This window comes from Diabrotica undecimpunctata, chromosome 10, assembly GCF_040954645.1.
Source record: "Diabrotica undecimpunctata isolate CICGRU chromosome 10, icDiaUnde3, whole genome shotgun sequence".
Lineage (NCBI taxonomy): Eukaryota > Metazoa > Arthropoda > Insecta > Coleoptera > Chrysomelidae > Diabrotica > Diabrotica undecimpunctata.
In genome coordinates this window covers 6,015,001-6,030,408 of record NC_092812.1, presented here as the reverse complement: position 1 = coordinate 6,030,408, position 15,408 = coordinate 6,015,001, and the positions used below count along the sequence as shown (strand labels likewise).

At 31.5% G+C, this 15,408-nt stretch overlaps 1 pseudogene; it reads right to left on the bottom strand.

Moving 5' to 3' along the window:
- Nucleotides 1-7,677: 7,677 nt before the first annotated feature.
- LOC140451600 (uncharacterized) lies at nucleotides 7,678-9,647 on the bottom strand (annotated as a pseudogene).
- Between the last annotated feature and the right edge of the window lie 5,761 nt (nucleotides 9,648-15,408).

Below are 15,408 nucleotides of genomic sequence, written 5' to 3'. Positions count from 1 at the left end.
CGTACGCATCAATTTCCATAGCGATCCACTAATAGATCAGTCACTTAAGTTCGCAACTGCATTACAAATGGATACCACACCCGTCAACGCAATTCAAGCAGTAGCATTATTGAGAGAAGGCCTGAGCCAGAGGGCCGTGGCAAATCGACTAAATTTAAACCAATACGGTGTGTCCCGAGTGTATCGTGCATATCAAGATACTGCTGATTATATCCGTCGACAAGGAGAAGGCCGTAAACAAATAACAACAGAGAGAGACTAAAGGCAGCCAAACTGACACCAAAAAGGGCAGCTATGGGTCCCAACCTAACTGCAGTCCAGAAGCAAAGGCGATTGGAATTTGCTCGTGAACATCTGGATTGGAGCTACTATCAATGGAGTCAGGTATTATTCTCCAATGGAAGTAGGATCTGCTTGCATGCCAACGACAAGAGTCGTCGAGTCTATGGAAGGCCAGTAGAGTAATTTGCTCAATTTTGTATACGAGGAATTGTGCCATGAAGTCGATTCTTGTATGTTTTGGGCAGACAGTTCTATGGATGGGAAAACCGAGTTGATTTTCGTGCCTGGTGGAGATCGTGGAGGAGGTTTAACGGTAGATCGTAACATCAGACATTTTGGCAGAACATATGGTTTCATACGCGGGATTTATTGGTGATGCCTTCATTTTAATGCACGATAATGCACGATGCCATATCGCACGAGTCACCACCACCTATCTATCCGAGATCGGTATACCTATAAATTCGGTATAAATTGGCCTGCGTTAAGCCCGGACATAAATCCAATAGACCATGTTTGGGATAAGTTTAAACGATGGGTCCGGGACAGAAATCATGTACCAAGGAGCACAATAGAATTGAGAACTGCGCTTAATGATGAATGGGAAGCAAAGCCTCAAGAATTTACTAAAAAAGTCATCCGATTCCTGCGAAATCGATTGGAAAGTGTAATTAGGAGTAGGGGTGGTGTTATTAAATACTGAATAATTAAGAAATTCATGTTGTAACTGATGATTTCTCTGTTCATAACGTCTTTCTTACGTTAGTTTCAATGATGAATATTTAGGAAACTCTGTATTGCATATTGTTTTTATAATCCGTCTTCCAAGTAATGCAATAGCAGTTTTTGTAAGTTCAATAATAAAGTTATTGTTTGCACATTACATTTTTTTATTTTCATAATTCTTACATTGAAACAGAAAGTGTAATCTCAAATATCGCTTTTGAGTCGATTATTTTGCACTCAAGTGTAGTTTAAGGTCTCCTGCCGCTACCAGATATTTCGTTTTAAATATAAAATTTATAAGTACAATTTTGTAAGATCTTTTATTATTTAATTACATATTAGGAATCTATAATTCTACGTGACACTAAAATTACACAGAGTGTCATTAAAAATTTAAATCATAAATTGTTTTAATAATCTAATCTATTAACAATAAAACCTTCAATTTACGCCATCATCATAACCACGATCGTTTGTAGGTCTTGGCATGTTCTAAGATCTTCCATCAGACCGATCTATTATGGTATGCTTTTAGTTCGTGGTTTTTAAGGATTTTAGGTCTTGTTCTACCAGTAATATATATATATATATATATATATATATATATATATATATATATATATGTATATATATATATATATATATATATATATATATATATATATACTTCTTTGGTAGGTAATTTTCGGGAAAGCGTCAAGTCAAGGCTTGGCTAAAGAAGGTATAAGCCATTTTGGTGGAGAACTTTATTCGAAATGTAAATGTTCGATGATAGGCTGTCACCTTCATCAGCACCTAAATGGAAAACTTATTTAGTACAATGGACATCAGCACTTAAATGGAAAACTTACATTGAAAATGTTCAATTAGTCCTAGTAGTGAAGAACATTGTCATAAATATGTTAAAAAAAAAATTTAAAATTTTAATTAAAAACATAAAAACATATAAGGGTATTTTTACAAATAAAACACAAAAACATATAAAAAAAAACAAAACCACAACTGCATGTCAAAGATAGAATAGAAGAATTCTTTTTTTTTTGAAAATCTTGCTATCTTGCTAAACAATCTAATAATCTTAATTTTGTTGGTGCAGAAGTAGTGTTTGTCAACATCTATTAGTTCTCTTCTCATCTGAGTTGATTTAAATCAAATATACGGCGTGCAGAACTAGCCTATCTGTAGATAGACTAGTTCTGCACTTACCAGATCGTGGCAGCACTAGTCTAGTTTTTGTAAACATAGGTTAGTTTGTGTTATTTGTATTTCAAAATCAACAGTAAAAATTATACTCTAAAAACAATATTTTTCCTGTTTGAGAATTCAAATAATTATGTTGATTCGTGAGAAGTCTATAGTGGCACTGTCACAACAATGTAAGTATTAGTAATATTAATATAATTTTAATAGTTCCTGTTTGTACAATTAAATAATTTAATTTCATTAACTTAAGTTTTAGGTCATGTAGGTCACTTTTACACTTGCACTTACACTTTTAAAATTACATTTTAGCAAATAGTAATTTTTGTTATTGGCCTATACCTTATGATTTTATTATGAATAATGTATAGGAAAAGCCTATTATGCGCTTGAGAGTAAGGAATTATAAAACTGATCATTGCACTAATGATGTTGACGATAAGGATAATGAAAAAACCCCGACAAGTAGTAGTAGAAAACAATTACGCAGGTCTATATCTTATTTCTATTATGGTTGTACTTCTGAAAAGAAGGAAAGAGTTGGCGAAGATACTGAATACAGTTGGCGAAGATCAAATAGGAAAAAATGTCTGTGCTACAAATTGTCTGACAAAATAAAACAGTCAGTGATGCATCATATCAATATGTTTACAAGGGTAGAAAGCCATTGTTGCCGAAAAGATACACAGAGACAATATTTAGATTCAAATCCAAATATTATAAAAATGTATGATTTATATATAGAAGACTATGAATAAAAAGATTCAACAATTCACGAAGTTGTCAATGTATAGATCTTTTTCTTGGAAAAGGGACATACCCAAAACGAAGCTGATAGTATACATAATATGTTGAAAGGGTTTCAAAAAATGTTGCTATATACGTGCCAAGTCAGTGGTACTTTACGAAGAGCATGTAGAAAGATTTCATACAATGTTACTGAAATGGATAGATTTTACGATTTTGTTGAATTCAAAAAACATACTTGTAACGAAATGGACAAAAATGAAAATGGAGAAAAGGTCAAGCGGCAGAAGGTACGTGTTGCTGTTGCTGTACCCAATGCTGTTTTTATAAAATACAATTATGATTATGTAAATTTTATCAGAATTAATACTAAGCGTATGCTCATCACCTGCAAATGTTGAATGCTAAAAGTTTACCTATTAGTACAAAGAAATTAAATTAGTTAAAAAATCTATGTAAATGATTGGTCACTCCGACCGTGTACCATGACTTCTATTTGAATGTAAAGTCATAGGGGAACTTAATTGAAGCAATTACTGATTTTATAATTTATTTTTTATAATGAAACAAAAAAACTAGTTTTATAGTAATATAAAAGTTTCTGAATGAATTGAAAAGTATGCATAAAGTAAACGTTATTGTTTGAAAGACAAAATAATGGAAAACCTTCAAATTGTTCTTCTGAAAAGTTGTGATTGCGGACCTAGACTAGTTCTGTTTAGGGATGGCGGTTTTTGACAAAACACCGGTTTTCGGTTATACCGGTTTTTTTTTTGCTTACGGTTTAACCTGGTGGTTATAACCGGCCTAAAAAACCGCTTTTTCCAAAAACCGGTTTTCGGTTTTTTTAATCCAATAGGTTATAAGTTTGCACTTTCAGTTTGCTTATGTATTTATAAAATAAAATAAAATTTGAATTATGGTTTTGTTTGGAATAATTACTTGAGAATAATAATTATGATTGGGATCCAAAATAATACCTAACCTAATCCTAATTACCGTAAAAACCTAGTAACCGGTTTTTACTTAAAAAATAAAAAACCGGTTATAACCGGGACAAAAAAACAACCGATAAAACCGGTTATTGCGAAGTAAAAAAAAACGGTTTTCGGTTAAAACCGGTAGGTTTTTCCCATCCCCAGTTCTGTTCTAAAGCAGCGAACGTCAATTAACATCTGTAACTCAATCTGTAATAATAAAGAATCCAGCATCCTGCTCATATATGCTTTCCATATTCCAGGCACCAAATTTTAATAAAAACATGTTTTTATCAACAAAACAAATATTTTAGTCCTTCACTCTTGTATCAGATATATGTATAGATGGTTGTTTACCTACAATCATAACTGTTATTTAACTTCAATTCACATAAAATAATACCTATTCTAGATTTCAAGGTAAACTTTCAAGGTAAATCACACTTGAAATTCCAACATATTGATGGTTGCTACTGTTATATTTAATCATATTCTTTAAAATAGTTAATTATACAAAATGTTGGCTTTAGTCACATTTAGACGCATACCTCCAATTACATTGACTGTTTTGTTTAGACTTCCGTCTTAATATGTCATTTTAATCAGTTGCTACCAAAAAGTACTCACAAACACTTCATCTAAGGGCTAGCAAACCCAGTGGAGTCTCATGTTACCATGTAACTAATTCTGTTTATAACTTAAATATCCTAGTTTTTTTACATCAAATATGTAATTTAAAATTAATTTATCGACACTTAAAGATTTTTACCCACGTATTTAGTGGCTTCAAACATGTAACTACAGTAAGTATTAAACCACATTTTTGTTATAAGCTTGGTCAAAATTTTAAATTTTACGTTTGCTTTAATTAAGTGTTTATACTTATTTAAGGATAGCACTGATGATGGAATAGTTATTCCAAAAACCTTCTGTAATGTAGCTTGATCGGGTTGTTATAATAATATATCTTTTATAAAGGAAGTTTTTAAATAAAATTTTTTCGTGATTCATGGTTTACAACCAACTACAGGAATTTAGTTGTCTTGTGGACATTCTAAATTTATTTCATTTGCTACCTTATTCATTTTATAATTTTATTTTGGCTTTAGGATTAAATTTACACTGTACTAGAAATTATTTAGTACAACGACCGTTATACAACGACCTCAGGATCATATTAAATTTATACTATAAACAGCGAGCAAAAGTACGTGTTAACGAACAGCTGTCAGAAGAAATTGAAATTAAACGTGGAGTAAGACAGGGATGCGTATTGTCGCCAATTATTTTTAATGTCCACTCCGAAGATATCTTGAAAAACGCTCTTGAGGGTGAAACAGCTGGAATAAAGGTAAATGGAGTTCCCATTAACGACATTAGATATGTGGACGACACTGATCTTAGCCGAAAATATTGAAGATCTTCAGAGACTGGTGACCAGAATAGCGGAGTATGGAAAAAAGTACGGTCTAACAATGAACGTCAAGAAGACGAAATTTATGAGAATATCAAGTACTCAAAGAAATATCGAGAATCTTCTAATAATCGGAACCAACGTCGAACAAGTGGACAAATACGCATACCTGGGAACAATTATTAACTTCACAAATAATTACATTCTGGAGATCAAAATCAGAAGAGAAGAGGCTAGAGCAAATTTCAACGAAATGAGAAGAGTGCGATGTCCAAGGGATTTAAAATTTGAAATAAGAGTTAGGTTGGCGAGGTTATCTCGAGGTTATCTCGAGGTTATCTGAGGTTATCTGAGGTATCTTATTTTCTTTATGGTTATTTTAAAGAAATCAAACAACTATACAAAACTGTATAACAACTGTAACAAATATGTTAACCTGCATGAGGTTTGCATTTAAAAAATACTAGGCACAGCTACGTGCATTTTTAAATTCAGGAACCACATACATCACTATATCACTGTAGTATGATATTTATATTCACTTTAGTTGATTTATTTTTTCTTTGCTGATGCAGTAATAACTAATTTTTAGATCAATTGAATTAAACGAATTTTCTTCTTTATGTCTTCTGTTGTTTTTTTTAACAAAACCAATTTACCTTCTATTACTAATGAATATATCATAGAAGCTTAAAAAGTTAAGAATAATTATTATGGTACGCCAATGTGTAAATAGAAGAACATCTACCGACTGTCACGGACCTCGTTTCCAGCTTTTAACGTAAATCTTTGATTTATCGTGGTCATTAGAACAATTATCATTACCCGATTGGAAAATTCGATAAAGCTTCTAATCATTTTAATACATCGTCCAATAAATCACATAATAATGTGAGGCATTTTGCTCTGTAACTGGTTAAAATATGTTGGGTATGTTGCAACAAATACAAAAACTAACGAATAAAAAAGTTACTTTAAATTTACCAGTAAAAACATAGATAAGTTAAAGAAAAGTATAAAGACTTTAGACTAGGAGTTCCTGTAGTCCTGCTCTTTCCAAAGGAGAATGGTGAGAGCAAAGAATAATTTTTCTTTGATAATTATTTTACCTCCATACTTTAATTCGAAAAGTTAAAAAGTACAAATTCTTGGATGTGAAACAATTATTAGACCTTATAAACAGTTTCGTCTTATTAAGAGAACTCATAAATCTATGAAGCGCGGAGATTTTGGTTAGAGGATTTCTTCGATGGACATTTGAGTGCGGAAATGGAAGGACAATAAAGTTATTCACTTTGCCAGTAATTATCACGGTTGTGAGGAAATAACTGTCCAAAGGACTCAAAAACATAGTTCTAAGGCCGATACTGTCGTCCACATGATTGTAAAAGACTACAAAAAATTCATGGGGGATGTCGGACATTATAATCGTTTGAGAACAGCTTATAGACTAGACAGCCGCTGTCTAGTAGTAATATAAGCAATTATTAATGCTTATATAATATTCTGTGACATACAAGAGAGGCAATCCCTTTTAGATTTCCGAAGAAGACGTGCTACTGGCCTGATGGCTCACAAACTCCATCAAAACAAGGAAGACAGAATGGTGATCTGGTCTGGTCTATCCCGAAAAAGGAGACACAAAAGTGCGTTTTTAAAAAAATCAATTATAAAGGTTTTAATCAAATCCTGAAATACCAAATATAGATTAGAAATTCAGTAAATTAAGTTATTTGAAAACTGTATATCTACTATCCTTGAAACGCTAAGCTAATTTTAAAAAAGTCGTTTTTGCAGAAAAAAAACAATAAAAATTCGAAAAAATGTAGCTTGCACGTTTATTAAAAAAAATTATTAATATAACAAGTTGTAAAATAGATATCTTATCATAATATTAGAATTTATATACAGTACTAACTACTATATTTGTTCTGTTCCTATATTTTCAACAACACCAATCTCTCTGTAGTAATTCTGGTAAATAGGTGGTATATAGCGAAGAAGCATCGAAATATTAGATTTTTTTTTGGATTTAATGGAATAGGTGCATCATATTTAATTTTTAAATCTCTTACATTCAGGTTTACTGCAGTTCTAACACCTCTCCTACCAATATTAACAGATTGAAATAATTCGTTCCAAAGATGTTTATAAAACATAAGATTTGGAGTATCGTGAGTAAATTTAAATGTGCAGATTTTACTGAAATTATGCTTTTCTTTATTTTCTGTTTACGTTTTTTGGTAATATTTTGGATCTGTAAATCCTTAAAAGACAAAATATATTGTTGCTGTAGAACAGTGATAATAAGAAGATTTTTCCTTTTTAATTTCAGACTGCCTGATAAAAATCAGCAGGAGTATACACCTGATTTAAATAACGGCGTTTATGATTTTCAATAATTGCGAAGTCCCGATCAGAAGGAAGATGCGTGTGTCCCACTACTAGAATTGTATGTTCTATTGTATCAAAGACACTTTCTTTAACTAGTTGTTGCCACAGAGATACAGTGGCCCAATTTTTGTTTTGTCCAGCACAATTATCGCTATATATAACAAGCTTCCTATGTTCACTGTTCAGTAGTATTTTCTTTAAAATACTTATATAATATACTAGCAATCTCGTCACTTCCACGTATTGCTAACTGTTCGGCCCACATAAACATATATACATATATCGTCAACGCAGTCACGTATTCCTAAGTTATAGGTCCAGATTTTTCGTAAATAAAAATTAGGACCAACTATCAATGAAGGTATAGGTAGAGCTTGCTGTAAATCAAAACTGATGACAAGTGTGTCTTTTGTTCTCTTAAAATTTTATACTTCATCTTTTAGGCTTTTTTGCAAAGCTTCGGCCTTTCGAAGGTGTAGCTCAAGTTGAGTTTTTAACCTATCTGCTGATGCTTCTGCACTGCCAACATTTCTAATTTAAATATTTAGAGAGTCACGTGTTTTGCAGGTGTTCGTTTTGGATAATTTAAATCAAATGTTAAACTCCTTGCAAAAAACATTTCTGAATTGGCATGTCTATTTCTACACCATTCCAGGTAATAATCGTGATAAAGAACAGAAATCGATAAATCATGATCTATGTACACTTTGTTTGGATTTTTTGCCTACTATAATGACTAGTGTATTTTGGGATCTACTTAATATGCGTTTTTACGTTTTCACGATCACGGTCATTAATTTTGTTTGCTCTGTTATGGTGTTTGCCACTTTTATCTGCTTTTAGGGTACTAGCACCTTACTTCGTTTGTTCGCATAAAAGTTGAATTCTTTTTTTTTTATTTTTGCAATCCATTAACTGCAAAAAAATCTAGTTTGCATATTTTTACATCTATACCGTTGATCTTTACAAAGTATTGTATTGAAACATTTCGCGACGATACATGTTTTTTTGGTTTTTTGGGGTAGGTTCTGTTTTTTGGAACAGATTTGATTTGAGAAAAAAGATAAATATTTTGTTTATCATAGTCACCTAAGTTCGAAAACGCATTAAAAATCTGTGCTTTATTTCCTTGCTCGACATTTCTTGCTACACTTACATGGAGGTCCGATTTCCCTGTCAGGGACTTGTCTTTGCCGTTTACTTACATAGCTACGGCCCAAATTTCGTTTGGTTTTTCTCTTATGTCTTGTCTGTCTCTCTAGGTTTGCCTAGCGCCATCTTGAAGGAGGGGCTTTCTCCGGCGTAAAAAAGAGAACCTCGTCTATCAAGCAAATTGGTTTTTTGTTTCGGTAGCAGCAGAAAATTCATTTGTCTGCAAACAAAAATAGTGTTATAATCCTGGGACTAGCATAAAAGTTTTGTAATAATTTTTAAGACAATAAGGGAATAAGCCACAACTCGACCTTAAATCGATATTATAACATATAAAGCAATAATTTTTTTTAGCTTTTAGCTCTAGTAGTAGGTAGCTATGGTATTTTAGGATTAAGAAATAATATTAACATTGTTTATTACAAATAAAAAAAAAAGAAAATTTAAGCCACAATAATTTTACTTAAAAAGGGTACAAGACACAAATTTTAATTACTCACCTGTGGTTCAATACCTGAAGAGTGTTCACTATCACTATTCCTTTCAATATAGTCTTTGTCTTTAACACTATCATCTGAATCAAAATACGAATCAGAATCACTCTCAGAATCTTCATAATAAAACGAATTTTGTGGAGCTGTTCGACTACTTGAAGCGGCAATTATAAAAAATATGGTGGCTAGTACCGTTGTTACACTAAAAATAGTTGATTTCAGTATAAAAGTAATAAGGATATTTATGACTCGTGGAGTCATCTATGAAGCAAAAACTGTAGTTAGGTAGATAAGAACCTAACCATTTGAAAAATAGATATAACTCATTTTTAGTAAGATTGGGGCTTGTACCGTTGTTGCTTTAAGGTCTTTTTTAAGTCTGCAATTTTTCTAAGTTCGAACGAAAAGAAGAATTATCTCAATATATATTATGGTGTTGAACGTTGATGTATTTTTTTTCAAATAAATCGATGAAAATCTTCATATTTTTTATTAAGTACGTAATAACTTACTACCTACACTGAATTACTCAACACAGCCTGACGGTACTTTAAAGTACCGCATTAGTTTTTTTTTTGTGTTAAAGGTTTTGAAAAATTTTGCAAAAAATTATACTTCTTTTTGAATACCTAAACTTTTAAGATTTCGTCAAAACAAATTAAATGTTTGTATCATTTTTATGATCCGGCAACTAAGGGGGTTAGATTAAGTCATATGATTTGATCTGGAACTTACATCGCAGATAAATTTAATTCTACTTGAAATATTTAATGAATTATGGTTAAAAAAGGCAACATAGAGAAATGGAAACAAATATTAATAATTTTCATTCAGAAACCACAAACAAATTCTAATTATGCAGACTCCTACTGCCTTATTTTTCTATTTTCGTGCATTTTAAAAACATTTGAGCGAATTATTAAACACAGGGAATCACTTTTATCCTAATTATTTTCTACCAGTGCAACAATTCGATTTTACAAAAGGTTTTAGCACTATAGATGCAGTACTGCAGATAATTTTAAATACTCAGCTGTGTTATTCAAATAATCAGTACTTAGGTGCTGCATTACTTGACATTAAAGGGGCTTACAATTATACAGACACACTGATAATAAGAGAAAAATTATTTAAAATAGATGTTCTGCCCAGAATTTGCAATACAATACGCCAAATGTTAATGCATAGAGAAATATATGTATATTAGATCTGTCAATAACTTGATAATAGGTCCTTCCTCCCCCCTTTTAACCCACCTACTTTCAGTGGGTTTACCACCGTTACTGAGATTTTGATTCTACTTTCATGGTCATACTTCTTTTATATATATATAAACTTTATTTTATATATATATATATATATATATATATATATATATATATATATTATATATATAGATATATATATATATATATATATATTATATATATATACAGATATATATATATATATATATATATATATATATATATATATATATATATATATAAGACATCAACGAGTTCGAATTCGTTAGTCAAGGTGGGTGGACGTATTCGAGTTTTGTGAATTAGCTGGTGATTGTTTCTTGTAAAATATAAGTGTAATTAGTTGTTAGTTTTGGTATTGATATTTACGGAGAGCATATTAGAGTTTTTTAAGGCGTAAGTGATGTCAGATAAAACGGGCGGCGATAAGCCGCCCGATGAAAAAAACACTGATAGTGATAATAGCAGGTATGTTCAGCAAATAGATATGAATAACAGTTAGAGACCAGGAGATAATGGTCCATTTTATGTGTTTGTGGAACATAAAAATAAAAATTTAGGGAGACTTTTTCCAATTAAAATAGGGCACTTTCTCCTTAAAGATGAAATTTTAAAAAAACATGTAATAGACATTAAACCGGTAGGAGTTAATAGGGTAAAGGTTATTTTTAATACCTTAGAAATAGCCAATAATAGTTTAGTTAACCACGAAGTTATATTAAAAAATGAGTTAATAGCATTTATACCTAAATTATACACTCACAAAAAAGGAGTTGTCAGGATGGTAGATACTTTCTTTTCTGAAGAATATTTATTAACGGCTATCAAATCAAACAAACAGGTATCAAGTGTCAATCGTATGAAAAGGAAAATTATAGATTCTGATGGAAACGTAGTTTTGGTAAATAGACAAATGATAGTAGAATAGTAGAATTTTTAGGAAATGAAATTCCAAAATGTACACAAATAAATTTATGCAATTTTCATGTTGAACCTTACATACAACCCGTTGTACAGTGTTTCAAATGTCTAAGATATGGCCACTCAGCTAGACAATGTAAATCAAAAAATGAGAGATGCCAAAAGTGTACAGATACAAGTCATACAAAAGAGGATTGTAAAGAAAATAATTTGTGTATTTATTGTAATAATAACGACCACCCCTCAAGTTCACGTATTTGTCCTGTATATGCAAAGCAAAAGGGGATAAAACAAATTATGTCAGTTGAAAACATTTCTTTTAAAGAAGCCGAAAATATATACAATAATCCTTCATATGCGAAGGTGGCTACGAATAACCGATTCTTTATTTTAAACAACGATAACAATTTTACAACTTTACCGAATACTTTTGGCGAGAGTCCATCATCTAATATTACTTTTAAAAAACCAAAACCAGCTTCTAAAGTGAATACTATTAAAACAATTAAACGAACACACCCAACCTCTCCTACACCAGATACGATGCCTGTAAAAAATCTTTTAAACCTAGTCAAAAACCTAAACCCATTATACCTAACCCCTACAGAGAAGAATTTATGGACTATAAAGAGAAAACTATAATGTTAATTACCTCCTTCATAAATAAATTTCAAAAAAATTTTTAATTAGCACCAAACACTCTCATGGAATCTAATATCCGGGACTTGTAGAAAGTGCGTTTGTTCCAAGTGATCCAAATGATGCTATGGAAACATATAGTGAATCAGATTCAAGTGAAAAACTATTTTACTGATTAAACTTTAAAAATGGCTAATAAACAAACAATTAAAAACCAATTAGTAATTTTGCAGTGGAATAGTAGATCAATAACATCTAATAAAAATAATTTGGTAAATTACCTTAATAAAAACCATGTTAATATTATCATACTTTCCGAAACTTGGCTTAGGTCTAATAGTAATTTTAATATAAAGGAATATAATTTTATTAAAGTATGTCGTGATGACGGATATGGCGGAGTTGATATATTTATCTTAGAAACAATTAACTATCAAGAAAGTGAAATAATTCAAAATTTTTCAAGGGGCATTGAAGTATGTGCAGTATTTATTCCAGATATAAATATTTCTTTCGTTTCAGTATACAAACCTTCAGACATAGCAGCCACAAAAAAGATTGGTTAAATTTATTGGTACAGTTTAATATCTCTCGTATAATTTTTTGCGGCGATTTTAATGTACACCATTACAGGTGGGGCCCTATTCCGGAAGATCGCGGGGAAAGGATTTAACAGAAGCTTTAGATTTTTTGGAACTAATTACTTTAAATGATGGATCGCCCACTAGAGTTAATCCCAATGGTAATCACTCTGCAGTTGATTTAACTCTTATCTCCTCTTTTTTGGCAGATTTGGTAAATTGGTCCGTATATCAAGACACTTTAGGTTCTGATCACTACCCTATTCAGATTCAGCTTTAAATTGCTCCCATATCTTTCGAAATCAATCCGGCAACCAAGTGGAATGACGGTCGTGCCGATTGGTCAGCCTTTCAAGCATTTATTGAAAATGAAATCAGTACAAATTTATCTCTAAATGATTCAGATAACTGTCGAATAACAAAAAAATTATTTGAAGTAATATCTTCAGCAACATCTGCATCCATGCCCGTTAAAAAACCTTTCATTCCTTCTGTCCCATGGCCCTATTGGTGGGACGAAGAATGTTCTGATATAGCTGAAAGTCGCTCCCACGCACTTAAATTGTTTAGAAGACAAGGAAATATTACAAATTATCTGAATTACCAAAATATTTCAGCAAAGGCTAAACTCATTTTCAAGTTAAAACAAAAAAATAGTTGGATCATCTTTCTTAATCAACTCAATAGATCTACACCCCTTTCAAACATTTGGAATTGTGTAAAAGCTATAAGAAACAAATATCATAAACAAAAGAAACCTCCATTGCACGAAGATTTAATTGAGGATGTTCTGAATCAGCTGGCCCCGCCTTCGGTCTCTAATGTCGATATAGACAATCAAAAAAATTTTCATTTTTGTTCTACTTCAGATACTATGTCTAAAACTTTTACCTATTCAGAGTTAATTTTGTACATTTTACACAATCTTCCAGTTTCAGCTAAACAAATAATTTTAAAAATTTTTAACAACTGGTGGGTAAAACAAGATTATGGTTTTAAAAAATATTGTTATATGTTTAATTAAAAAACCATCTAAAGATCCAAAATTACCCTCATCATATCGACCTATATCGTTAATGTCTTGTCTGACCAAGACTTTTGAACGGATGATTAAGTTTCGCCTAGAACATTTTATTGAAAGCAATTCTCTCCTACCCACTGCAGAGTATGGATTTCGGAGAGGTCGTAGTACGATAGATGCATTGACCCATATGGTTACAGATGCACAAATATGCTTATCTGATAACAAATACATGTTATGCCTATTTGTGGATCTAAAAGGTGCATATGATGTGGTTGATTTGAGTATTTTAAAAACAAAATTGTGTAGAATGGGTATCAGCAAACAGATATGAAATAACTTAATAAATTTATTTCTAAACAGAAAAATTTATATTCGTGACCACAGAAATGTACTCCACGGGCCAAGTACAGTATATAACGGTTTGCCGCAGGGATCAATATTGAGTCCACCTTTATTTAATGTATACACAGCAGAGCTGCATAGTTTGATGAATGACACTATAAAAGTTATACAGTACGCGGATGATATTTGTTTCTATACTATCCATAGTTCATATGAACGACGTATTACAGATTTAGAGTGTATTTTTTGCTGCATGCGTGATTGGTTACGTACTATGGGTTTTAGTGTGTCACAGCAAAAGACAGCGGTTATGTGTCTTACTAGGCACAGACTTAAAACACCCGATTTGTATACCATAGGTGATTTTACTATACCCCTAGTGAAAGAATATAAATATCTTGGCATCTATATAGATAATAAACTCCTATGGACCAGCCACATAAAACACGTAAAGCAAAAATGTGAGAAAGGGCTCAACATTCTGCGTGTAGTTTCGAAATATAAATGGGGTGCAGATGTTAAAATATCTCTTACTTTTTACAAGTCATAAATCCACTCAAAAATGGATTATGGATGTACTGTTTATGCCTTAACTAGCAAATCAAACTTATTAATCTTAGATAGAATTCAATATAAGGCAATTAAAATAAGTCTAGGAATTATGATGTCGTCACCGAATTGTGCAGTTCTCGCTGAAGCACAAGAACCGCCTTTGTGCCTTCGAAGAGAGTACTTAGCTGCTAAACAGCTAATAAAGTATAGGACGTTTAGTACATTTATGGTCAAAAAAATATCAAATATAGCGGTCCAGAATCTTACAAACAAATATTGGAGAATTAAAACGTCTCCACCTCTTGTTGATGCGTTTATTGATACTGAGGGACATAAAGAACTAATACATAGTCAAAAACAATATCCTATTTACGAAATCGATTTTGCAGCCTTAATATTTAAACCAACCATTATAATTCCAAACTATCCAGAAAATATATTTCTATCAAAATTAATTTTCAAATCTATACTCTGTAATTTAGGAGAGAATAAAATCATCATCTATACGGATGGATAAAAAAAAAAGATTTAAAACAGGCTTTGCATTTTTAGTTTCTAATATTAACCATGTTGAGCAATATCAAGTCCCTCATTATTTATCGATTTTTAGTGCAGAAGCTATAGCTATTAGGAAAGCTTTAGATTGGTGCGAGATGAATTTACCTTTATCTGTGGTAATTGTAACAGACTCTCTCTCAGTTTTGAACGCCATTAAA